The sequence below is a fragment of the Saccopteryx leptura genome, chromosome 2 (assembly GCF_036850995.1).
Source record: "Saccopteryx leptura isolate mSacLep1 chromosome 2, mSacLep1_pri_phased_curated, whole genome shotgun sequence".
Classification (NCBI taxonomy): Eukaryota; Metazoa; Chordata; class Mammalia; order Chiroptera; family Emballonuridae; genus Saccopteryx; species Saccopteryx leptura.
This window is the reverse complement of record NC_089504.1, coordinates 17,430,366-17,457,570: the sequence shown is the minus strand read 5'-3', so window position 1 is coordinate 17,457,570 and position 27,205 is coordinate 17,430,366. Positions and strand designations below refer to the sequence as shown.

Genomic DNA, 27,205 nt, shown 5'->3' with positions numbered 1-27,205 from the left:
ATGTCCTGTAGTTACAGGAATTCTTTTGGAAGCTCTGTGACCTGCCTCACACCGCCTTCTGTCCTTGCTACACTCTCCTCTCGGGTCTTGGTTAGTTTGCAAGCTGCAGTGCTCTGACGCCTGCATCTACCGACAGCAAGGTTGCCGGACCAGGCTCTTGAGCCCGACAAGGCCGTGAAAGTTTTCTTTGAGCAAACGTGGGCCTACAGCCACCCCAGTCATCATCATCTCATTCTGTAACTTCGGGCAACTGACTGTTTTGTTTCTAGGCAACTCACTGTTTTTCTTTCCCTCCCTGAGTTTCACTTATTTTTCATTTAAAAATGTGTGCATAGAAATAGGAAATGTTTGAAAGTCACTGGTAGCAGCAGTTGACTCGGGGGAGAGCACTGTGAGGGCTGGAGGAGGAAAAATTATTCCCTTCTAACTGCATTTTAAATGACTTTCATTTTAGCAAGTTCTCATATACGAGTATTATGTGCATGTGTGTGTGGTTCGATCAATCTATAGCTACCACTTATTATGTCTCTGAGACTTACTGTAGGGTGCTGACTTGTCAATGAAACTATTTGTGTGCCCAGTACCAGTGAACAGTGGCTTTCAGTGGGCAAGGACAAACTCTTGCGTTTTCTTGGAGCCTAACACAGGGTCTGGCACATGGAAAAGTGTTAAATAAATGTTTGTCAAATTACTTACTTATTTTCTTCTTTCTTTCTTTTTCCTGAAGTGAGAAGTGGAGAAGCAGAGAGACAGAATCCCGTATGCACCTGACTGGGATCCACCCAGCAAGCCCACCAGGGGATGATGCTCTGCCCATCTGGGGCGTTGCTCCATTTCAACTGGTGCCATTCTAGCGTCTGAGGCAGAAGTCATGGAGCCATCCTAAGCACCCAGGCCAACTTTGCTCTAATGGAGCCTTGGCTGGGGGAAGGTAAGAAAAAGAGACAGAGAGGAAGGAGAGGGGAAAGGGTGGAGAAGCAGATGAGTTCTTCTCCTGTGTTCCCTGGCCGGGAATTGAACCCAGGACTTCCACACACGGGGCGATGCTCTACAGAAGACCGTGTATCTCTGAGTACCTTACTCCTTAGTGTAGAACGTCAGAGGCCATGGTCTGGGACCAGCAGTAGCAACATTTTGAATCCTGGGTAAAGACGATTTTCTCTATGTCGTCTGACCTTTGCTATGGGTCAGCTTCCAGGTTGAGGGCTGCCAGGTGTTTGCAGCCAGTGATCCAGGTCAAGGTCAGGGGTGTATCTTGTTCCGGGAGAAGGCAAACAGCCTGTGTGAAAGGTAAGGCTTAGGGGACATTCTCACTTACTATACAAAGTCTTCCCTTGTGGTGCAGTGTGGACGTTAGCGCTGTGGGGGTGACTTCCTCTGAGGAGCCAGGCGGGCAGCTTCCAGGCCTTTTTCTGGTGACATCTGCTGTCTCAGCCAGGAGCGGGCAGCCAGCTTCCGTTGTCTCGCATCTGTGCGGTGCCGTGCGCCGAGGCGGGGAAGCGGAACGCGGAGCGGACGCTGAGTTTCAGTGATGTCTTCGGGGCGTGAGAAAACGTAATTCTGTCGTCTGAGCCCTTTGGTGGCAGTTTTGCAGCTCTTCCTCCTGAATTAGGGACTGAATGAAGTCATTAGGCCCTAATCAAAAGCAGCTAATCAGGAGTCAGTGGGAGATCTACCAATTAATCGCGGTTGGAACCCATTGAGCTGAAGTACCCAAGGCTGGGTGAATAAAAGTAATGAAATTAGATATCAGTGCCACGCAATGCCATGCAACTTCAGGAATGGGTTATGGGCGGCTCAGCGCTTCCGGCCATATGAGAAACAGACTCAGTGCCAAACCAGGGATAGACGGGGAAGCGGCTTGGAAGCCGCCTGCAGCTTTTCAGAGGTCAAGATGAGTGTGGTGAGAAGTGGGGGAGGGTATGAAGAAGCAGATGCAGGAGGACTTTGTAGCTGTGATAACATGGTAGTAATAATATATGGTAGAACATATACTGCTCACAAAAATTAGGGAATATTTCAAAATGAATATGAAGCAATAAAAAAACCATTTGATTTTTTATTAAACAAGAACATCAGAAAGGCAAAGGACAAGTCAAAGAAAGTTGATTATGCAAATGAGATGCAAAACCAACTTTTATTTCATTGGTGAAAATGGACTGTACAAAAGGCTGAAAGTACTGAAGTATCTGCACGTCCCCTGATCCTCTAATTTTTGTGAACAGTGTATTGTAACAGTATCGTTTGATAATCATAGGGGATAACACCTCTTTCATAGCACTTACGTAATTTACATTCAGGTTCTTTGTTGCTGGATATCTAAACTAGAAGGACACAGGTTGTCTCAGGTGAGTCTTTGTCCCATACCCAGCGCGGCACCAGGCATGTGGGAGCTGCTAAATAAATTATTTAGAAATTAATTTAATTAATTGAGGACAGAACAACTATTTGAACTGAGGTTTTCCGGTTCCAAATTTTGCATGCCTTTTATTCAACATTTCTCATTTAATCAAAGTTAAGAGTTGTTACGTGCTAGCAGTTTCTAGCTCAGAACCGTCCAAATATTTTGAATCACAGCTTTAGGGAATATATAAAGTAAACTATCAAGTCCTAACCTCTAATGTCACTGTGAAGGGACCAGGGCCAGAGAGTGACAGGAACTTGCCCCCGGTCCCCTGGCATTAAATTCCTGGCCGAGAAATGGTCTAGAACAGGGGTCCCCAAACTACGGCCCACGGGCCGCATGCGGCCCCCTGAGGCCATTTATCTGGCCCCCGCCACACTTCCAGAAGGGGCACCGCTTTCATTGGTGGTCAGTGAGAGGAGCATAGTTCCCATTGAAATACTGGCCAGTTTGTTGATTTAAATTTACTTGTTCTTTATTTTAAATATTGTATTTGTTCCCATTTTGTGTTTTTACTTTAAAATAAGATATGTGCAGTATGCATAGGGATTTGTTCATAGTTTTTTTTATAGTCTGGCCCTCCAACGATCTGAGGGACAGTGAACTGGCCCCCTGTGTAAAAAGTTTGGGGACCCCTGGTCTAGAAGCTGAGGTCTGGACGGCGAGTTCAGTCATTTCCCTCAGCACTTCACTCAGCCGTCCTTCCCACGTGGGATTTCCTTCTCCCTGACGTTTCCAGCACCATTAGTCTGTCTGCATTGGCGCCAGTGCAAGGTTGGCAAAAGTGTTTCTGGGGTTAATGCAGGTGGCCGGGCCAGTGAATCTGGGGGATGAGGCAGGCAGGAGCCAGCTCAGGCTGGGGGAGCATCTGCACTAGGACGCCTACCTTTGTTAAAACGTGATTTTGTATATAAAAGTAGATGCTTGATTCTACTATACTTTTTTAAAGTGCATGCCTGAGTTTGTCTGTAGTATGTGCCTATGTATGAGGGGTTGATTTGTGCATGGATATTTATGTGTGGTCATGAGGTGTCCACAGCCTCCTGGAAGTGGCCGTTGGCGTAGGGAATGTTGAGGGTGTGCCGGTATGCATGTCTGTATATATATTACTTTCATTTTTCTTTGCACACTGTTTTCCTTAATTTCTCTCTTACCTGTTTGCAGGTCTGAGAATCTGGTAGTGTCTGTGCGAGTGAGTGTGTGTTCTCCGTGGGCAAAGGATTATTTAGGTAAGAATTGGGAAGTGTGCATTGAGAATTTGAATGTATCTGTACATTCTAGTGTGTGTGCGTGTGCGTGTGCTTGTGTATCTCAGAATAGTTGAATACCTTTGTGTGCGTCTTTGAGGAGACGGGGAATTCAGTGCGTTGGTATGTATTGGAATGTTTGTAGGTCTGTTTGCTTGCATGGTATGTTTTGTTGGGGAGTGTATGCTTAAAAGTTTAGGTGACTGTATACCTTAGCACCCCTATGGGACATGTTTGAGAATGAAGTGTGTGATTGTGCATGTGTTTGCTTGATAATTCCACTTGAACGAAGGGTAAACCCATCCCTGGCCCAGGCCATCCAGGGTATATTGACACATATGTATATGAGTGTATGTGTTTGCATGTATGTATGTCTATGTATGAAAAAGTATGTCTCTGAATGGACAGTGTATGTATTTAATTGTATATGTTATTGGTATCAGGAATTCATGAGAATAACAGAAGAACAGAAGTCATTACATTAGGTCTTTCTCAGGTTGTAAACTTATACATAATAGAGGCATTAATAGAATTAACAGATAAGAGCCAGGCAGCCCTCAAAAGCTTTTTCTTTTTTTAAACCAGATCAATAAACTAAGAAAAGAGGCCATACATATCTTGCGGTAACAAAAACCTACATGGTTAAAAAAAATGAGCCGTGAGTAAGGAGAAGAAATGTGACCCACATTGTGCTAGAAAGTGTCTTTTATGTACAACATCCACTTTGCTGTGTCCTCTTTATGCCTCGTGCTTTGTTCCCATGAGTAACTCTATCTTGTGATGGCCAAGATAGCTGAGACCTTTTATCCTCTTACCTCAATGGTTTGGAAAAATAACCCAGCATGACCTCCATCATGTAAAAGTCAGAAAAAGGTTGGAGAGAGTCTCCTGCTTCATTTCAGGTGACTCAGAAAAGAAATCCCAGGGACGCTTTTAGCATTCTCATGTCTGTTCAGAGTGCTACCCTGCGTCCCCGGTTTGTACCTGCACCCCCCGGGGCTGGGAAACACTTGCTCAGTTCTTGCTGGCTTTGCAGGGCGTAGCAGAGAGGCTGACAGAGTGCTGTTCCTTCAACTCAGCCACATTGCTGAGTAGTTTCTCAGCAGCTCATGTTCCCCCCCCGTCCCTTTCCCCTGCACATTCTATATGTTCGTAGCATCCACTATTGCTTTAAGTGTTATCATTGGATCCAGAGTGCTATTTGTACAGTAGATTCAGGATGGCTGCACATTCTCTTTCAATCTTTCATTGAAAGGTGGAGTTTAACTGCCTCCCTTTGAATGTGGGCTGCCCTTAATGACTTATTTGACCAAGACAAGGTGTCGGAAGTAACATTCTGCAACTTCTGAAGCTGTTGCCTCAGAGCCTTGGCTTCTTCTCAGTTCTCTTTTCTCTTGAGGAACAAGTTTCAACTCTGTGAGGAGTCCCAGTCACTGGAAAGACCACTCTGGTCTATCTGGTTGTTGGAGCCACACTGATCACCAGCCTGAGCTGAGCATCCGGCTGGCAACTAGCCTCCTTTCCCTGCACAAGCGCCATCCCAGCCCAGGTGCCAGACAGTCGAGTGAAGAAGCCACTCAAGAGCTGGACACTCCAGTTGGTGCCACGTGGCTCAGAGACAAACTGCCAAACTGCCCAGCTGTGCTCCTCCTGGAACCCGGACGCATGAGGTAAATAGGCTGGCGGCACACATTTTGAAGTCATTTCCTCCACAACAATAGATAATTGGAATAATAGTGCTAGCAATCGCTGCCATATACTGAGTCATTGCTGTTTGTCAAAGAATGTTCTTAGGGATTTATATACCATATTTCTTTGTATCTGCGGAATAACCTCAGGACGCTGGAGCTTTTGTTATTCCTATTACACATATGAGGAAGCTGAGGTGAAGAAACAGGCTTAGGTCACACAGCCAGTAGTTGGCAGAGACGCATTCAGATGGAACGTTTTCTTAAACACTTCCCCCCCCCCCCGTAGCTATGTGCTCGTCTTGTCATCCACCCCTGAGAACATACTCTTTGTTTTGCTTGGATCAACTCTCCAATCACCATACTTCAGCTGACAAATTCCTTCTTATTCTTCCTGGTCTAGCTCTGTAATTATAACCACTTTGTACCCAAATCCACCTAGATTTCCCATGGCAGGTCCACAGGCATTACTACCTTGTACTAACAGCATGAAAACAAGAAAGTTACTCAACCTACCAGCGGCTCAATTTTCTCTTCTGTCAAATTGGTTAAGTGGACTTCCTTATAGGTTTGTTGTAAAGATCAGATGGCGTGAGAGATGCTAAAACATGCCATAAACAGAGGGTCAGAATGCACACACTCGCCATTATGGAAGCTGAGCTTCAGCCCCGAAGGACGAGCTCTCTAGTCAGTCACCTTCCACTATATGTGTCTCTGGTATACCAAGTGCCTCAGTCACTCCCTGTCTCCTCAAGGAAGTCATAGTTCAGTGGGACAAATGATGGGTGAGTAAAGGAACCAATATGTTAATGAGATTCATGGTAGGACACATGGGGGCCCAGAGGCTTTGCACCTAAGAAAGAGGCCCTAATCACTTTGGGATGGCATGCCATGAAAATTTTCTTGGCAGGGAAATGAACCCTGCAGATTGAGAAGGTATCAGTGAGATTAAGAAAGAGGAAAACTGGTATTCCAGATAAGAATGAGCTTGAGCAAAAAAATGTAAGAAAATCCAAGAATAGGATGTTGGGGATGGGGGCATCCAAGTAACTCAGTACCTTCAGAGCATCACCAGATTCAGGGAAGATGGCCCGGGATAGAGAGGCAGGAGAGGCCAGCAGAGAGAACGTGGCATTCCGAGATGAAAACTTGACACCAGTGTCAATGGGAAGCTCTCAAAGGCTTGGGAACAATGCGTGCAGATGAGCCAATCTGCATTTTAGAACAATTACTTTGGGCAGTGTATTAGACGGGCAGGACTGGAGACCGAGAGTCTGACATGGAAGAATTTGCAATATTCTACAAACAGGTGATGACGATGCACTCCGGGGCAGGGTAAGGCATTAGAGGGATGCCAAAGTGACAGAAAGAAGGGAACTTGGTGATTGATTATCCCATTGGGGAAAGGTGGGGAGACTCTAAGTTAGTCCTTGGTTTCTGACTTGGGTAACTTAGTTCATGGAGGCACCCCACAATCAAACAAAACTAAAATGTGGGAGGAACAGTTTCTTCCCATGCTCCCCGGGAAGGCACTGTACGGCCGGGAGGAGAGTGGATCCCATGATCTCCCCTTTGCGAGTCATAGGCCTGGAAGAGCACAGATCCAAGCAGATCATTACAGCGCAGAACCATCTGTGATGAAAACTGAACTCTAACTGTGCCAGACCCACTCTGGCATAATGAGAGCAATTTTTAACTCAGCACACTGCTGGAATGACGTTGTCAGAGTTGCTGGAGGTGAAGGAGGTAATCGTGAGGCTACAGAGAAGAGAAGACGGAAGTCATTTTAAGTGGCTGGAAATGAGTCATTTGTCAGCATTGCCAACACACTGTCAGCTCCTCAGGGAGAGATGACTGGGCACCCCATGGGGAGGGCTGGTGAAAGTGTCACCCTCCAGTCACCAGAGGCCATGTGTGGGGTAAGAAGTGTCAGTCACATCACATTCTTGTCCTGACCTGGGTCAAAGAAAAACCAAGGTCGTGTCAGAGCATTTAGCATCCTAACCAAGAAACCTTGTAACCTGCCTCTGTCAGGAGCAAACTGATGTGCTCAGCATGATTAAAGACAGTTCAGAGCTTTAATTCCCCAGGAGATCTGCACTTTAAAAGAACAGTGAAAGGGCAACACTTAAGGGGGAAAAAAAACAAAGAAAAAAACCCCTCAGAGGTAAGAGTAGAATGTGGCATAGGGAGACTTCTGAACATAAGGTCACTGAAAGAGGACCACACAGGTGAACACCCTTCTCTCTATTCACTGTCCAGTCTAGGTGGGATCTTGGAGTTTGAACAGCTTCCAAGTCATTGCAGTGGGTGATTGACAGCCTGCTCTTGATGCAGGAATCCTGCTTTGTAAGCTGTTGTATTACCTGTGAGACCCCTCCCCTCGCTGTGCCATTATCTTGGCCATTTGGGCAGCAGCCTCCTCCAAGGTGGTCTCCCGCATTCATTGTTCTATTCCGATCCAGTGTCCTTCCTGCCACCTTAATGATCATTTAAGTCGAATCTCCTTCCCACTCATGGTGTCCTCCCAGGCTGTATGCTCTGTTCTCTACCAACGTAGACAGTTTCAGTCTCAAGCCAGACACCTTCTCCGGCAGTCTTGCTGCATCTGTCCTTTTCTTAGTTTCTTAAATGGGCTGAGGTTTTCCTCTCTCTCAAGATCTTTGCACAGTTTCATCTCTCTTCTTGGGTAAGGTCTATTCATCCTTCCGCTCTGCTTAAACATCACTTCTTCAGAAACGTGCTTTCTGACTCCCCAATTAAATTGTACTCAACCCTCAACACATACTATCTGGTATGTCTCATAACACCCTTTCTTTCCTAATGCTTATGATTATTTTGTTGTTACTGGTCATATTCTGAGATCTCATTCTGACCCTCAGCTCTAGAAGAGCAAGGGTAATGCTTGTCTCTTTTGCTACTGCATCTATATACCTGGAACAGTGCCTCGTGTAAATGTTCCACAAGCATTTGTAGGATGCATAAATAAATGAGGAAATAAATAAACAGCCCTTCAGCAATTATGGTGGGAAGAAAAGTTTGGGACTCCAGGCATCAGGCAACATCACAGAAGTACCAAATGATTTGTGTTGGCCAAGAGACAAGCAAGAAATCCAGGAACCTCAACAATAACTTTTCTGCCATTTTAAGCTCTGCTTCTGAGTCACACTTTCTGTGCCAGGACCACTTTGAGGAACAAAGTTACAAAACACTTTCTCAATGAGACCAAAATTTCCAGAAATGCTTATTAAAACACAGCACTGACCCCACTCTGTGTTTCTTGATACATCGTGGATGGGATTTGAGGATTTACGTTTCTAAAAAGTTCTTAGGTGACACTGATACTGTTGGTCCAGGAACCAAACTTTTAGAAAAAGTGCATTAGATCATAAACTCTAAGGTGCAAGGGCTCTGCTGTCCACATTTACTATTGTTGCATGCATATGCTATTATATTTATATAAACATACATATTTTTATGTAGTACATGCTCAAAGAATAGTTATGGAATAAATGAAAGAAACTTGGTTGGTACCTATGCCCAACATCTGGTTCTAACTGTAGGGTCAACGTCTCTTCTCTTACTCATCTCCATTCCTTTTCAGGTGATCAGCATTATCCCAACCTCCACTCCAAACAACACCTGACTTTCTATAGGTAGCTCTTCTCTCCACCCCTCCTCCTAGAGAGACACGATCTGTTCTTTGGGGTTTTCTTCTTCTTTTTTAGTCTTTACTAAGGTCCTGATAATACCTGATAAGTTTCTCAGGTTGCAGTTTTAACTAGTAATGGCAGAACAACATGTCACTTCTCCAAAGAAAAATTGTATTCTAATATTTGATTGAACACTTGTATCTGAAGAACACTGATTAACAGTGGCAGTCAATTTGTAAAATCATAGCTCGCTGGCTGAACTACTAATGCATACTAATATAAATGTTTTATTTAGAAAACCATAGAGCATTAATAGTAGCAATGACTTCTCTGTACTTTAGAAACATCCATGTGTATGGTATTAAGTGGTATGTTAGTTACAATAGTATGTTATCTATTCTACAAGGATCTTTATTGAGAACACACTTTAATATACAGTCATCCTTACTATATTGTGGTTCACGTTTCGCAGTCTCTCTGTATTGAGGATTTTTAAATTGTATATATCTATTTTTGTATCACAGATTTTTCACTTTATCATGGGATTTTGCAGTATGTAGGTACTTTTATATATATATATATATATATATATATATATATATATATATATATATATATATATATTGCAGTACAATAAGCATTTTCTAGCCTAAAAAAATTGAAAAGGTTTATAAGAATGTGGGAAGGGTTTATAAAGCCTTAAAATATATATTAATAATAAAATAAATATAAGGTCACTACTTTGTGAATTTTCACCTATCACAGGGGGTTCTGTAACCTAACCCCCATAATAGACGAGGGATTATTATAGTAGGTAGACTGGCCATGTATACCTGAAAAAAATCAATGCATCCTTACTTACATAATGATGAAAATAAGTAAAGATGCCTGTGTATATCTTTTTCCTCATGAAATCTTAAAATTCTAGTTTTTCTTGCCTCACTCCATTGAGTTCACATTCATTTTTAAGAATACTAATGAAGAATTAAGTCTCACAGATATAGACAACAGTGTAGTGATTAGCAAGGAAAGGGGGGTGGCAGGTAGAAGAGGCTAAAGAGGGAATAAACGGTCAGGAATGATAAACTGAACTTGGGTGGTGAACACACAGCCCAATATACAGATGCTGATACTCTCATCTACAAGCGTGGTTCTACTTAGAGAAAAAAAAATCAAACACTTTCTTTCCTTTTCAGCCAGCTAGGTACTCGGACAATGAGAAAAGAGGAAGAAAATTAATGCACTGAACACACACTATATGACAGGTGCTCTCGATATGTTATTAATGATCTTCGCACCAACACTGGATGATAGACATCATTGTTCCTTCCAGGACGATTAAGCAAAAAGCAGGGGGAAAAAGGCAAAGGAAAGGTCTAGGAGTGAAATCATATGCTTAAGGTAACACATCTAGCAGCTGGCCAAGAATGGATCCTTTGAAGAAACAGGTCCATTTGTCATTAAAAACCATGTGCTATGTTGAGCAAGGTCATTGCCTACAGTAGAACTTCTAATGGCTGCTGCATGCCAGTTTAGTAAATAACAACCAAGAAAAATGAGGAGTCAGACATAGTCTTTCATTTGTTTAACTCCAATGGGGCTGTGTAGTATCTTTTTCTCTATTATATTTTAAGATAAAGATTTTATCCCACTTTCCAGAAATTCTCTGGCATTTTTTTCTAGAATCCCTGTATCCTTCTTTTTGTTGTATCCATTTTCAAAAATCAACTCGTGTCCCTCCTATCCATGAATCCTTCTCTGATTCCACCACCAGAAATAAGTGTCTTCATTCTATTATTCAAGAATTTTTTGCCTTTCACCTAGCATTTAATATTTTACAATTTGACTTATACCTGTTTAATGTCCAGGGATATTAGAATTGATGGGAGAAATGTAGGAGGCTGACATTTTGGATCAAATCAGTGATATTGATCTGTTTAATATCTGATTTCCTCACAAAATGAGAAAGAGAGAGGGGGGAATTATTTAATTGGTATCTCTAACCAGTTCTCTCTGAAGCTCAATTTCTCTTCTGTTAAATGGGAATAAAATTACTTTTGATGCCTCTCTCACAGGGCTAATATGAAAATTAAATCAGATGTTATAAGGAACAGTGGTTTAAAAAATGTTATCATTAATATTACTCTTTGGGCAACAACAAAAACTGTAACAAAAATCCATGAATCCTTGAACTACTTGAAAAACATCTCTTTAAGTTAAAATTCTTGTGAGACTGCCATGAATATCATTTATGCTTTTCTTGTTATGTTTATCCCTAAATTTCTAGTCAAGTCTAATTTATTTAAATATCTTCATATCTTAGGACCAGTGAAGATTTTTTAACAAGTACCAGACTGTCTTTAATGGGTTTTCTGAGTGGTAAAAATGGAAAATAAAGTCACCATTGGGAGTGGGAAAAAGATGGTTTAAATTATTCAAGAAATCAGATGTTATTCAAGAGTTCATAAAACCTAGTTGCATATTTTGCCAAAAGTAGTACAAATCATTCTTATTTATATTTGGTTCTTCATATCTCAGTAAATTGCATGTACTAAGATGGTATTTTAAAATGAACATAGTCTAAACCTCTCTTTTCCCAGTGTAAGGAAATGCAGACTAGTTAGTTTTTCCCTCCATTAAAAAAAAAAATGTTGGATTAGATCAGGAATAGAAAGAACATAGCAAGTTGGATCTAATACTGTCTAACTCCTTGCCCATGGCAGACATCACTAATGGATTATAGCACTTTCCCATCGAGTTAGGCAGTAGCCTCAGAATTATTCTCTCTGTACTGCTCCCAGTAGCTGGTGTCAATCAATGGGAATTATGCTATTGTAGGATTAGATGATGTCTAAGATCTTATTGTTTAACTCCGACATATATAAAAGCAACGAGATTGTCTAATGCCCAAAATTCATTTTGTTAAAAAAAATAAATATCTGTTCCAATTCTTTGGAAGGTGATGAGAAATTTCAGTTGGTATTTTTCATTCAGTTGTCTGCCTTCTGGGTTCCCCCACTTGGTGAATGGTATCAGGGTCTCTCAGCAGAAGATGCCAAAGAAATGAAATGGCCCAGCAGGGAACCCTGTTTGGCAATTCTAACAAGGCTGAAGGATTGGCTTCTTCTTTAGAAACAAATGTTTTCCCTCTGGTGAATATGCAAGTTCTGGGCGCAGGTCTGGTAGGGTGCTCTACCTGAACAAAATACTGAAGCATACGGGAAATACAGATTAAAAGCGAATCCTTGGGAATGAAGGGCTCTGTCACTCCCCTTGCCTACTGGAGATAAAAAGAATTCTATTTCCTTGTGATGTGTTGTCTGCGTGAGTAGACTTTAGCTCTAGGATGGCAAGACCTTAACTTCTAAATGATGAGCTCCTACTGTGTGCCTAGGTCTTTCATGTGTATCATTTCATTTACATCACAAGAATACTACTTAAAAAATATTGAACCTTTCTTAGGTGCCAGGGACTGCTCTAAGGTCTTTACATGAATTAATTTATTTAATCCCCACAAGAGTTCCTATACCTTGGGTGCTACTAGTATTTTTAATGGATGAAGAAACAGACACAAAGAGAGGTTGAGTAACTTGGCCATGGTCATACAGTACTAAGTGGTATAGCTTATAGTCTAATCTAGGAAGTCTGACAGTAGAGTCTGAGCTCATAACCACTGTATTATTCTACCTCATGATGTCCCAAAGAGTGGTCATTAGTTTTCTTATAAGCAAAACAAACTTCAGAGCCAATTGCCTGTCAGTCAGAAAGTGGGATAGAGTTGGACAAGAGGGCAGGATCAGCACTTTTGATCAGTTGTCTCATTTCCTCTTTGCTACAATCCCATAATGTGGATGGAATTTCCCCAACTTCTCAGAGGTTCTCAAGGGATTACCACTTACAGGCGATCACTAGGGAGTGAATTATAGTTCCAAGCTTTGGACAAAGCAGCCTAACTCAAGAATGCACAAGGATCTAAAAGAGAAAAAAGCGTCTTCCAAGTCTGACTGACAAGAGATATCATGGGACAGTGTGAACAGAAGGTAGGGGCGCAGAGAAAGATTAGAGTGGTGGGGCAGTCTTAGGAATGAAGTTGAGCTCAGGACAGATAGCTCAGTTGATTAGAGCATCCTCCTGACATACAAAGGTTGCAGGTTCGACACCTGTTCCGGGCACATACAGAAATGCTCTTATTTCTGTCTCACGCTCTCTCCTTTTCCCTCTCTTTCTTTAAAGAAATCAATTGATGTAGAAAAGTGAGTTGAACAGTTGGCTCTTTAAGAGTAAGTGGAGGGTAGGTGAAGGGGATTTCAAGAAAAGATGACTATCAATGCCTGCTGTGGGGTTGGGGGGATTGTATGTATGTCAGTCATAGTTAAGGGTGGCTAATAAGGAAATGGGCATTTAGTAGTCCGTTCCCTAAAGAGACACTAATAATTGACTAATAAAGGAAAGAATAATTGGTTGAAGATATCTGTTTGAGTAATATCTGCTTAATAACTGCTTCATCAAGAGCAATGAAAAATTTTTCTGAGTCTTACTTTAGAGCTCTGACAAAAAAGATCCTAGAATTTGCTTTTCCCTAACTCATCCTCATTTTCCTTTCTCTTCCCCTCCTCTCTCTTCTCTCTGCCTGACTTCACTATCTCACAGTATTCTGGAACTATTTTTTAGCCCTTAAATTTTTTTGTTCTTTAAGCGGGGCTTTAAAAAATTCCAATCTGTAGTTTATTTTCATTCCATCTCAGTCTTTTGATACCTGGGTAGTAAATTGACCTTAAGTTCATTCCTGCCAACTCCCAACCCCATTTTGCCATAATTGGATTTATACTTCTCTGCTTTTCTGATACATATAGCCACACATAAAATGTATACATGTATCAGTTACACACATTCACTTCTTACTCAGGGGTTTGGGGTTTGGGGGTTGTTGGGTTTTGTTTCCCAATCATAAACAGTGTTTCTATTCTACTGCCATCCCCTAGAGAAAACCAATAAAATTTGACTCATGAAAAGAGAAAGGGAAAAAAAATCCAGGAGGCGAAAGTAATATGGGGAGAAAATGAAAGAGATTTAGTGTAGCTATCAACCCACCGTTGTGCTGTCTTTAAGAGTCTGTTGAAACAACATAATAAAAGGTAATAAAGGTTGGATTTATAGCATACCTGGTGGAAATGGCTGCCTATTTGTAACATGCCCACTCATTGCCCACTGTGGATCTTTGTCTTGGGAGTGGGATGAATCTTCTTCCCTGAAGTCATCTTCCCCCCTTGGATTTAAAAGGCATCTGGTCACCCAGAGAGCAACCAGATCAGGTTGGCAGGGGAGTTAGCATCCCTCTCTGGCTTTTTCTTTTCCCTTCTTTTGTTCTGGGATTTAATGACTCAGCTTTGTTTCTTTTTATAACTCTATTGGGTTCAGGTTGCCTAAGAAAGCACTCGGTGACTCACCAAAATAGGAAAAGGGAACTTCGAACCTTGACAATGGTCACGTCGGCTCCCAGTAGGTCAAGGGCTATTGCTTTCACTTCAAGTTCAAATAAATCTCCATAAACTTCTAAACCAGCACTAATTGGTCTCTTGAGAGGAAGGTGGCACACAGACCCCAGGTAGTTGGGGAAAAATCAAGGACCAGCAGGACAAGAGGAAGGGTGATAGCTGGCCACTACGGAGTTGGGACTAAGTTTCAGGAGGCAGCTGGGGACGGGTTCAGTCTCTTGAGTCGAGTGCTCTGTGATAGTGGGTGGGTGGTCAGAAGATTGGAGCTTGTTCATTCATTTGTTCGTTCCCTGGACACTTACTTAGCACCTACTTTGAGCCAGTCCTTGTGCAGTGGCACAGGTAAACAAGTGGGTATGACTAGGGATCCATTCTGAAGATCCCAGTCTAAGGAAGGAGAGGCACTCACTCCTGATAAAAGATTATCAATGCGTTATTAAAGCCATGTGCAAGTTTCAGGAGGTGTGAAAGGTAGGTGGGTAGGGACCTGGCAAACCCTAAAAGTCTTGGAAGTTTTCAGAGTAGAGCTGGCCCTGACACTTAGTTCATGTATTTGCTTGAATGGATAAATGGATTAATACACTGAAAGAGTAGGGAGAGAAGAAGAATCAAAAGTTACAAGTTCAAGATCTACCTACCACTCACTATGAGATATCAGGGAAGTTTCCTTCCCATCCTGGGCATCTCAGTGTCTCCACCTGTGCCCTGAGATGTTTTTTTTTTTTTTTCTGTCAATTTCTGTCCCACCTCTGACATTCTAAATTACATCAACAGCACCAAGGGACATATATATATAAACACTTTTCCAGATCTGGGTTTATGCAAGTCCAAGACTCCCTCCTGTCTCTCTAGAAAATACATGTCATCTTCTCACTACTTGTTTCTAGACTTGGTCTAGCTGCTTGACTCTGGATTCTTTGCAAGATAGAAGTAATAGACATCCCAGAATGGTGGTCAAGACCAAGAGAAAAAATAGGAAGTTCTGGGGGAAAGCACAGAATGGGAACCGCCAAGGGAAGCAAGGGGGAAGGATGTCAGGGGCAAAGCACCGAACCCCTGGGAGAGAGACCTCGTGACTACAGTAGGAGTTGTGGTGATAGTGGAACAAATCCCCATCAAGTCAGGACTAAGGGTGTACTAAGGGTGTCGGCTGGAGCCTGCATCGTTTCATAAAGAGACAAGTCCACACTAATTGTCAGACCCAATCAGAGGGCTGGGGGGCATGAAATGAAGGATTAGTTCAGGGGTGTGTGCCCACTGGGGACCCTGGTTCTGCCTCTTGGCTGGCTAGAGCCCCTCAGTCAGAGGGCCAGCCAAGGCAAGGACAGCCAGTCAGAAGAGCAAAAGCTCTCGCAGATGGGTCCACAGTCAGAGTTCTGGAGCCAGGGAGTGACCACTGGGTCCTGACATCACTGTGGGAAATCTGGGATCCTTCTTCTTCCATTTCTTCCTTCCCTTTCTCTCTCTCTCCAAATTATCTTCTCCCTCTTCATTTTTCTCCAATATTTTTCCTTCCAGCCTTCTCTTTTTCTTTAGCTTTGTCCTCTTTTCTTGCTGATTGTCACATTGTTCCCCCACCTTTTAAAAAAAATAAATTTGATCTTTTCTCTTCCTCAGTTCCTTCCTCAACCTTCCTCTCTTCTCCTATCCCTTCTTTCTCATTTTTTACTTCCTCCTCACTTCTCACCCTCTTCCTACTCATCTTCTCTTTCTTTATTTCTACTCTCATTCTCCTCCCCCCATTTTGTAAATATTTCTCTTCCTATCTTCCGTTGCCTTTCTCTCTCTCTTCTCCCTGTTCCTTCTGTTTCTTTTTCTTTTCTCTTTCCTTCTCCTCTCCCCTTTCTCTTTTTCCTTTTCCTTTCCTTATCCAAGCTTGGCAGCAAGTAACATGAGGTTTGGCAGAGCGAATAACCGGGCCTCCCTGTCTCATTGCTACCTTCAATAAACCTTCATGATTAGACCCTCACAAAGGTCTTCTGATGAGAATCTTTTGAGGATATTAAAGTTCAGAAAAGCTAAATGGTAGGCTAAGGTCAGACAGCTACTAAGTAGATATAGGATTTCATCCCCAATATGTCTAAAATCACAGTTTTTACATAAAACTTGGAATCGGGGATGTGGGTGGTAAGAAAACCATGCTTAACTCAGTGACAACATTACAGGGTCAGCTGTCCCCTCCAAAGACCAAGGGGAAAGGTAGCGGCAGTCCTGTCAGCCGCACCATCCTCCTCCTTAGGGGATGATTTCTCTAACATTAAGTGACCACCATTGCTGGCATTATCCTAGGTGCTGAGGATATAGACCCAAGTGACTCAACACATGGAACTTACATCCTCATGGGAGTGATAGACAATGAACAAGTGACAAAGTATATACATCACATCATGGGCTCTGATGCAGGTGTCAGTGGCTGTCAGAACGTCTTAGAAACATTATGGAATTGGTGAAAACAGACGATGGAAACTGGTATGATTTTGGAGCTCATACAATATTTGTGAAGGTCTTATCTGTTTTAATTTGAACCTGACTTTTGCCTGACTCCCTCTGTGAGGGGTCCCATCAGCCCGCAGAATATGCTAAGACTCTCATGCCGAATGCTTGCTGAGATCATTTTGGTTGCTCAGAGACTCAGGAGGCCACTGTCGCACGACAAGGGGCTGTGTGGTTGCCATCACACTCTGCCTTGCCATGGGACTTTCAGCCGACCCTGAGCATCCCAAATTGAGCTGAGTTTTTCATCTTTTCTTCCATTCAGTCAGTCCTATTCTCTGTCTGCCCAGAGCTGGGTAGTGTCACAGGCTCAGTTAACTGTGTAATGGGCAGTCGTCGTCTAGGGACCCGGCCATCTGGCAGACAAGACCAGCTTTTCGTCACAATAACTTCCTAGTGTTCACTGTTGAGGGAGGGTCATTATGCCCGTCTCCCTGTTGGAAACAGAAAAGGGCCCAGAGAAGCGGAAGAAAGTACAGTATCATGGCCTCTGAACTTTACCCGTACTTTATTCTGTATCTAGAATACCTATTGGCTCCATGCACAAATCTCTCCCCTCTTTCCAAGCCCATTCCAAATGACATTTTTCTTCTCCCCAAGCCTTCTTGAATCACACAAAGATCTATCTACTCATCTTCTGGAGCCTGACGGCAAAGCCTGCCAGAGCCAGATTGGCCAGGATTCACACTCCCGCTTCTACCAGGTCTTACCATGAAATCTAAACTGTATTTATCACAGCTGGATTTCCCATCCCACAACCTCCTCTGCAGTGGGACTGTGCCGTCTTCCCATAACAACCTGGAGTCTAATTTCTAAGTTCATTCATAGACAGCAAGAGAGTGCAGCAGCAATGCCTTGCGATGTCAGTAGGACTCAGCTGCCACTAGGAGTTATGCCCCATGGAGAGGCCACAAGTAGCTGTCTCTCTGACAGATGGTCCCATCCAAGCCCAACCTCTACTCATCCCAGTTTAGGCTCCAGGCCTGTAAGTAAAGACATCTTCTGAAGAATCCAGCCTCCGGACGTTTGAGTCTCCCCACTGCCCCAGACGTCACGTAGCAGAGATGAGCTGTCGCTGCTATACTCTGTCCTCATTCCCGGCCCACCGAATCCATTGGCAGAACAAAATGGTTTTGTGCCAGTATGATTGGATGGTCTATTAGGCAGCAATAGACAATTGGAATAGGGTTTCAGTTTTAAAATCAGCAAGATGGGGCAATTCTGCCAACCTTAGAGTGGACAGTAGCCCCCCACCACCTCTCTCCCCCCCTTCCTGGCTTACCACAGTTTTGCTATCAGGATTCCAGTTAGCCGTGGGCAACCGTCATCTGAAAATATTCACTGAAAAATTCAGAAATAAATGATTCATAAGTTTTAAATGGTGTGCTCGTCTGAGTGGCATGACAAAACCTCCCGCTATGCAGCTCCCTCCCACTGGGGACAGGAGTCCCTGCGCCGTCCAGAGTATCCACACTGGGCATGTTACCCGCTTGTGAGTCACTGAGCCATCGCAGTGATCAGCTCAGTTACCAGAGAGGGGACACATTCCCGTAACTTTTATTGCAGTATACTCTTATTGTTCAGTTGTTTTATTAGTTATTGTTAGTACTGTCTATGCCTAATTTATAAATTAAACTGTATCATGGGTACGTATGCATAGGAAAAACCATAGTATATAGAGTATCTACAGGGCTTGGTGCTGTCTGGGGTTGCAGGCTTCCACTGGGGGGTGGGTGGGTGATAGAATGGATCTTCTGTGCATAAGCGGGGGGTGGGGGTTGGGGAAGGGGACGGCAGTAGTTGAAAATTAAATGAAATAATATATGAGAAATACCTGTCAATGCATGACATTTAGAAGACATTTTATAAATATAACCCCTCAAACTATAGAAGTTTCAACTGTCTACTTGCCTTACTAGAATTTTTGTTCCTCTAGGGCAGAGGTTGAATCATATTCACATTGTAAGCCCTGCCTTATACTGTTATGTACATATTCTGTGCTTTAAACGTAATTGTTGGCTACACAGGTGAATAAATAAATACAAACAACACTAGATTAGGAGTCAGGAGCTTTAGTTACTAGCTGTGTGGTTTTGGTTGTATCCCCCTCCCTCTGGGAATTATTTTCTTACATGCAAAATGAGTAGGTTTAGACTAAAAAGGGTCCACTCTGGCCAACTGACGAAGATCTGGCAACTTTTCTCCAATTCTTAAGGTGTTTTTACGGGGAAGGAAAACACCTTTGACTCTCGGATGGTACAGTCAGGGCCCTGAATGGAATACAGAGGCACAAGAGAAAGAAGAGCTTCCTAGAAGAGCTACCCAAAGCCTCAGAAATGCTACGGAAGACCTCTTGTGAATTAGTACCGCCGTGCCCCTAGAGGCGCTAGCGTGCGAAGCCGTGTTTCCGTGCAGCCCTGCTTAGAGGGCAGGCAAGTATTGTACTAAGTGGATTCTGTTCCCCCATAGTCTTAGTTCTACCACAGGATAACTGCTGCAGCTCCAAAGGTGTTTACATTTGCAAAACATTTTTTGACTTTATGGTTGTTTTTTCTTATTCCTAACTGGGTGGGTCCGAGTGGTACAGATAGGGTTCTGGCTGGCACAGCAACCCGAGTGCGTGTCACCTGGGGACAGCCTAGCTTGTTTATTTCAGTGATGCAGGAATAGGGAGTAGGAGTGGGGAAGTCTGGGGAGGAATAATGATGGAGGCGGAATTTTAAGTGCACTTCCAGAGATGATTCCAGGGCGATGATTAATGGTCTGTACGAGCTCACCAAGGGAATACCAAGTACAGAAAACTGAAAAAACAAAACCTCTGGAAAGTATGGGTATCGAGACTCTTATCTTGGGGGGGGGGGTGGTGCTTAAGGCCAGAAGTTAAGTTTTCTATTCTTTATATGAGCATTTACATTTATCAGGTAGAATGGGTAATTCTGCATTGATAGACAACCTCCAAAGATTTTAGGATTAACACCACCAAAGTTCCTTTTGTTTTTCTTTAACGGTAATAGGAAATATGTTTATTGTGGTAGTAAAACCCACATCCTTCAAAAGTTACACATAATATGAATGCATCTGAATCTTCTAAAAATTGTATCGAATTTATTGGGGTGACACTGCTTAATAAAATTATATGGTTTCAGCTGGACAATTCTATACTTCATCATCCACGTACTGCATTGTATAATCACTGCCCCAAGGCACGTCTCCTTCCATCACTATCTATCCCCCTCCTACCACTCAAGTTCAATTCTCACTTATGCAAATTCATGCCTCTCTTGAGGACAGTAGCTCAGCTATCCAGGCAGCTTTGGGTTTGTGACTCTTTTCTCAGTGTGAGGCTTCAACAAGGGATGAAGTGAGCATGAGACTTTGACAGGGGAAAGGGGTCCTGGAGGAGCTCACCCCACCAATAAATGCTTTCTGTCCCTAAATGGTACATGTTATGTGGCCCTTCCTGACATTAAGGACCCAAGAAGGGCAAAGAAAGAGAGAAGGACCAGCAATGCGTGTGCACCGGTAGTTTCTGGTATAGGAGGCAAGAGAATGAGGAAGGGGAGGAAACCCACAGTGTATTTGAGAAGCTAGGACCAAAGAAATCTCACTGGGTTTCAGTTTCCTCCATCCCTCAAAGAAAGATGATCTCATCTACTATACTAAGGATATTGTTAAGATTAAATAAGAAAATGCACATATTGGCTCTTTAAGCCTAACCCTTTGCCAAGGGCAAGATTTTTTTTAAAAAAGACATCATAATGTTTTTATAATTGCTGATTGTATTACTATGAAACCATAAAATGCCAGGTTTTATAAGGTATAAATGACTATCTGGTGCTATGGCTTTCTCTGCAGCATAAAAATTTTCATTACCATAGAAGATCCTAAACATGACTGACAATCAGAATCAGCTGGGAAGATACGCACGTGCACAGTCTCACTCAGAGAGACTGGAGCAAGTATGTGCCCTTGTCCGGAAGCTTCTACATGAACCTCACAGGATGCACCAGATAAGACACTGGCAGCACAGCTGGACGTTTTCAAAAGGTACCAGGTCAGTAACAAGAAATCTGATGCGACTTTTGGGAAACTGCAGGCTATTAATAGTCATGGTTTTCCAGGATGTGGCATTATTTTGACGTTAATCTTTTTGACCTATCTGTTTCTGCCATCTTTGATCCATTCTGGTCTTTTATTTTTCTTTCACCCCCTTTCACTATCCGTGTCTTCAACATTCAGAACTGTATCAGCAACATTCATGCTGGCCTTTATTGGTTTCATTCACGTGTTCATCTACACACTCACCCATTCATTCTTCACTTTCTTTCCATGAAGTCCTCTAGTCTTTTGTTCAGAAAATACACATTTGTTGACCACCTACTATTTCCTGGTCACTGTGTTCAGCACCAGAGGACTTAAGGGGGAAAAAATGTGTATGGCATAGCGAGGGACACAGACAAGCAAATACATAATTCACAAAATAAAACAATGGGAATACAGAGGTGAGAATCTCAACTTGCCTGAGACGAGACGGATGGAAGAAGGTTTTCTGGAAAAGGTGGCAAACTAATTCTTGAAGGAGAATCTGGTCAAGTGGGGAAGGTGAGAAGGGCCTTATAAGTAGCAGGAACAGCACATAGAAAGGAAGCCAAATGCAGGACGGCCTGGCCTGTTTGAAGACCTGCAGATATTCTAGGAGGCTCTTGCTGAATGAGTCCAGGAGGCACGGAGTCAGCTGACCTAGCCTGGAGACCGTCACAGACCTATTTAATCTCTATATCGCAAATCAATTCTAACAATTACATGCAATGCTTTATATTTTTTTCTTGCTTTTTTTCATCTTTATTAGAGAGGGGAGAGAGAGAGAGATAGAGAGAGAGAGAGAACAGGGGAAGGAGCAGGAAGCATCAACTTTCATATGTGCCTTGACCAGGCAAGCCCAGGGTTTTGAACCGGTGACCTCAGCATTCCAGGTCGAGGCTTTCTCCACTGCGCCACCACAGGTCAGGCACGTGCAGTGCTTTAAACAAAGAGTCTAACAGAGTACCTGACACACAATAGGCACTAGAAAAATGTGAATTCCACTCTCATTTCCTTACCACTGCCTTGTTTGCCTTTCCAGCCCCATAGTGCCTAGGAGAAAGTAACTGTTTAATACATTTTTCTTAAATTTAATTTAATCGCTTGCCTCTCAGTCTCGGGGTTAACTTCCTTTTCTTTCTATGGGGACACTGAGGGCCATAAACAGAGTAGTTTTTTCTCAAAGCCTCCCGTCCTTCTCTGCTTGGAGAAGTAGCTCCTGCTGTCTCTGCTGCAGACAGTTCCTCTGCCGGGGTGGGGGTGGGGGGAGACCACATCTCCTGTGAATCCTGCAATGAGAGGCTCCCACCCTCTACACAGGAGGTTGATCTGCCGCCCTAGAATTGCACTCATTGATTGTGAAGAGATAATCATGGCGGCTGCTACAGCCACAGCGTGGTGAAGACAGACAGGGATGTTGAGTACATGTCCCCTAGGACATCTGTACCACCGCTTCCTGTCTGCCTGCATACTTGGGCTCAAAGCACAAAACCTTGTTTCCTCATTTGTTTAAAAAAAAATCACATGAATCAGTCAAGATATAGAAATATGCCTTTTTTGGTTGATGAAAATTGAGAGGCTTAGAGAGATAAAGAACTCAACTTAGCCTGACCAGGTGGTGGCGCCGTGGATAGAGCGTTGGACTGGGATGCGGAAGACCCAGGTTCGAGACCCCGATGTTGCCAGCTTGAGCGCGGGCTCATCTGGTTTGAGCAAAGCTCACCAGCTTGGACCCAAGGTCACTGGCTCGGGGAAGGGGTTACTCAGTCTGCTGAAGGCCCACGGTCAAGGCACATATGAGAAAGCAAGCAATGAACAACTAAGGTGTTGCAATGAAAAACTAAGGATTGATGCCTCTCATCTCTCTCTGTTCTTGTCTGTCTGTCCCTCTCTCTGACTCTCTCTCTGTCTCTGTAAAAAAAAAAAAAAAGAACTCAACTTAGGCCCGGGGCTTGACCAGTGGTCTCGCACAGACATTGGGTTCTGTCACAGCCTGTTTTTATTGCCTCCGTGGGGAAAAACAAGAGAAAGTAAAAAAAAAAAAAAAAAGGTTTTCTCTTGAGATTATCTATCTGTGTATGTATATGTAAACATATATAAGTTATTATTGCAAATAAAAATTCAAATTAACTTTTAAGAATATTAGGAATATATGCATATTATAAAAATATTTAAAACACAGCAAAGCATAAGGAAGCATATCTTCGTTCAGCGGTATTTTCGGTTTATCCATGTGTGTGGTGTCTACATAAAAGTTTTACAAAATCGAGATTATCATTCTACTCACATGCACACACAGTTCTTGTTTCACTTAACTATAAACATTTTCCTAAGTCATAAAATATTCTTCAAAAACACAATTTGGTCTCCATCTATATGACTGGCTCATTTACTTGCTATTCATTTGGGGTGGGGGGCAGGGAAGGAAACAGACAAGAACTGGGTTAAGCTAGAGCGCTCTGTGTTCTAGCCCTAGGTCTGCTTACTAAGCCTCTCCCCTGCGTGTCTCCACTGGCGCACCTGTGAAATGGGGACGATGTTTGACTTTTTACCAGCCACACTGCCTCGTTGGGAGGGGCACGTGAAGCCATGGGTATGGGTGAGCCCAGAACTGCAGGCTCGCCCAGTGCTGCCTTAATTACCATGTTGGTTAGAACTCCCGCTGCTGTTTTACGTGGCACATGCGCAGAACCTCACCCCCCCCCCTCCCCGGCCCCGGTGTCAATCTCTCCTCCGGCCAGCACTTCAGCCCTTGCATAGGCGGTACAGCTCACAGGAAGTACCTCTGCTCCAATTGTCCTCCTGTATTGTCTGTCTTGATGAAAAATGACTGGTTATTATTTCCCGCCTTTGGGTCTGGGAGGCCTGAAAGAAATCAGGTAGCCACATAAAATTGCTGCTGTTATTGTAACAGCTTTTTCATTGATGGACTTAAAGCGTGCGGTGTTTGGTATCGATTGCTGTCCTGGGGAGGCTGTATTGAGGGCAAAGCAGTGATAGCAGTGGGAAGGGTGCGGCCAGGGGCTGCAGAGCCGAGATGTTCCCAGGAGCAGGAGGAAGAGTCCTGGGGCTACAGGAGGAGGCAACTTGCTTTGCAGGATGCACAGGCACCTGCAAAAGGTGTTTTCAAAGGCGTCACCCTGTAGAGCTGCTTTTCTTACTGAATTACCTTCTGCCTTCAGAGATTTGAAAGTGTCTCCTAATTTTATATCGGGTTGGCTTCTAATTCTTTGTCTTTCCCCATCTTCGGCCCCCTCTCTCTCTGCAGTCGGCCCTCACATGTAAAAAGCGAACCCATAATGAAGCATGCTTTGTCTGGAGTCCTGTGTCGGAGCACAACACGTTTTAGGATTTCTCCTCCCTGCCCCTTTTTCTTCTGGGTTTTATGCTTCTCGTTTCCTTTCTTTTACACTTGAATTGTTACCTCTCACTCTTTCAATCTTCAGAAAACAAAAACAAAAATGGAGTGATTACCACCTTTAAAGCGACAAGATGTTAAGCATTGTGGGAATTCAAAATTTGATAACAGGCTTTGTCGAGAGAGACAGGCAGGGTCCTGCAGTCTTGAGACGCTGCGTAGACAGAGGACGGAGGTGGTGGCATCCACTGCCAAGACTGGGGATGCCCGTGCGAAAGCGGCACTGCCTCGGCCGCTTCCGGGCCATGGAGGGTGGCCGGTCCTCTGGGCTCCCTGAAGGGTGCTCCCTGAGATCCCGGGAGCTGTGGCCCATGGGCCTGCTCCCTTGGGGCGAGCCCACAAGCACAAGCAGGGCAGTGTCACAGCGGAGCCCACTATTACTGTCACCCCCCACTCCAAGACAGAGGAAGGGGACCAGCAGCAGCAGCTCCTCAACACACCTCAAAGGAAAGAAATTAGAGTAATCCAAATATATTTATCAAACATTATTTTTGAATGGTGATAATGTGACATTAAGATTTGTGAATAGCCCTGGCTCATTGCTTCAGCGGTAGAGCGTCGGCCTGGCATATAGAAGTCCCGGGTTCGATTTCCGGCCAGGGCACACAGGAGAAGCACCCATCTGGCTTTCCACCCTTCCCCCTCTCCTTCCTCTCTGTCTCTCTCTTCCCCTCTTGCAGCCAAGGCTCCACTGGAGCAAAGTTGGCTCAGGCGCTGAGGAGCAGGGTAAATAAAGGGAAGAGACTAAGCAAAACACACACACACACAACAACTTATAGGCATATACAATGGTATGGTGACGAGCAGAGGGAAAGGGGAGTGGGGGAGGGAGAAGAGGGCAAAGGGGGGATAATTGGTGCAGTAGGTCTGATTTGGGGTGGTGAACACACAATACAACAGACAGAGGATGTGTTACAGAGGACGTACTGCAGAGGATCAAACCTATATGATTTCATTAACTAACACTACCCTAATAAATGGAATTTTAAAAAAGAAAGAATTGTACTGTAGGAGAAGACTGGAGTTTACACAAAATATATTTATGCCACCCTGGCTACTTTTCTAGCAGGCTCAGTGGTTCTTGTGAAGAATCCAGCATGAATATCATGGACCCAGAGATCCCTGAGCAGAATGTTGCAGAGAAGCTCGGCGGTTTGCATTTGGGTCCCTCCCTGTATGGAGATGATGTCTTCATAAAGGCCCCGCCGAGTTATTGCCACTTCTTCGGCAGCAGCTTGTCTGCGACAGTTGGCTGGTTTCATACAGCAGTGTGGCGAGACGACGAAGGAAACAATTAATGTGAAAACTGTATGTGGCTCTCCCGCATCAGCAGGGACCTATGGGGGACATTCTGTAAGGAAAAGGGGACCTTGCACGGCTCCTAAACAATTTGATGACTTATCAGAATGTCGATCTTTTTAAAGAACTCAGTCTAAATGCCATGAAACAGCTCACTTGTTCATTGATTATTTGTGACACCAGTGGAGAGGGTCGTACACACAGCTCTTAAAAAGTGGGTGCTCTTCACTGTGGGCCTTCTTGGAATAGACCCTTAAATCGGGTTTTGACTGAACACAGATGTCTGGTTTTCTAAGAGGAGGAAAGATTTTGAAGGGATGACCTTCCTTGAAACTGGGCAAGGAAAACCAGTTGTGTTTGTATTCAGACATTTAAGGTTATAGTCCATTATCAGTGAATTGGCCTCAGCAAGAATCATCGAATGAGCTACTCTAGTACCTTCTGAATGGCTGTCTTCTGTGTATACACAGCAGTGGCTTGCTGTGCTCCGGGCGGAACAAGGCAGTGAGGTGGGGCCTCAAGAAATCAATAAAGAAGAACTGGAGGGAAATGGCGTGAGGTGTGGCAGGAAGCTTGACGCAGATGGTGAATCCTGCTGGCGGCGGTCAGGTTTTACCTTCAGCTTTGACCTGCTTGTAACCTATACCAATCCATACGTCATTTTCAAAGCAACCCACTAAATCAGCCATGTAGTGGGTCTGTCGGGTTACAGCTGCGAAGGGGCAGAACATTTAGATAACGTTTGGCCTCTTTTGGGCATAGTGAATAAATAATATGTCGTAGAACAACTGGTGACCACATACTATAACACTTAGAAAGGATCAGGAACAAGCCGTGATGAACTTGGACAGCAACCTTCTGATCACCCCCTTATATCGCCTGTAATTTTCCGTCTTATCTCACCAGAAAAAAAGGACAGGAAGTCATCGTCCTCCAGAAAATCCAGAAAACTGAGGATCTTATCAGGTGGGAACAGTAGCATTCGGAAACCCTTTCCAGTCAGCTTTAATTTTTTTTCTTTTTTTTTTATTTATTTTTATTTTTTAATTTAATTTATTGTGTTTACATAGACTCTAGTGTTGCCCCTAATGCATCCCCCCTCCCCGTATTCCCTCAACCTCTCCCTTGCCCCCTCCCAACAGCGCCCTCCCCCCTTCCCTTCAGGTTTATCCCATCCTATCCTCCCCTTCCCTCTGTCCTCTTTTCCTCTGGTCCCTTTGATACCTCCTCTGCCAGCTTTAATTTAATGGCCCTGTGACGTTCACTCCTAAGGTGACTGACAATGACTAAGGCCTTGTGAACAGCACAGATAACACAGAAGACTATTCTTATCCTCATTACATTTCTATGCATAGATGCAAAAAAAAAAAAAAAAACATTTTAAAGCCAAAAATATAGCTGTCAATCCGTTTCTGTTACAAAGATGTG

General features: G+C 43.6%; 1 pseudogene; it reads left to right on the top strand.

Moving 5' to 3' along the window:
* Positions 1-26,731, top strand: LOC136391219 (germ cell-less protein-like 1; annotated as a pseudogene).
* The last annotated feature ends 474 nt before the right edge of the window (positions 26,732-27,205 follow it).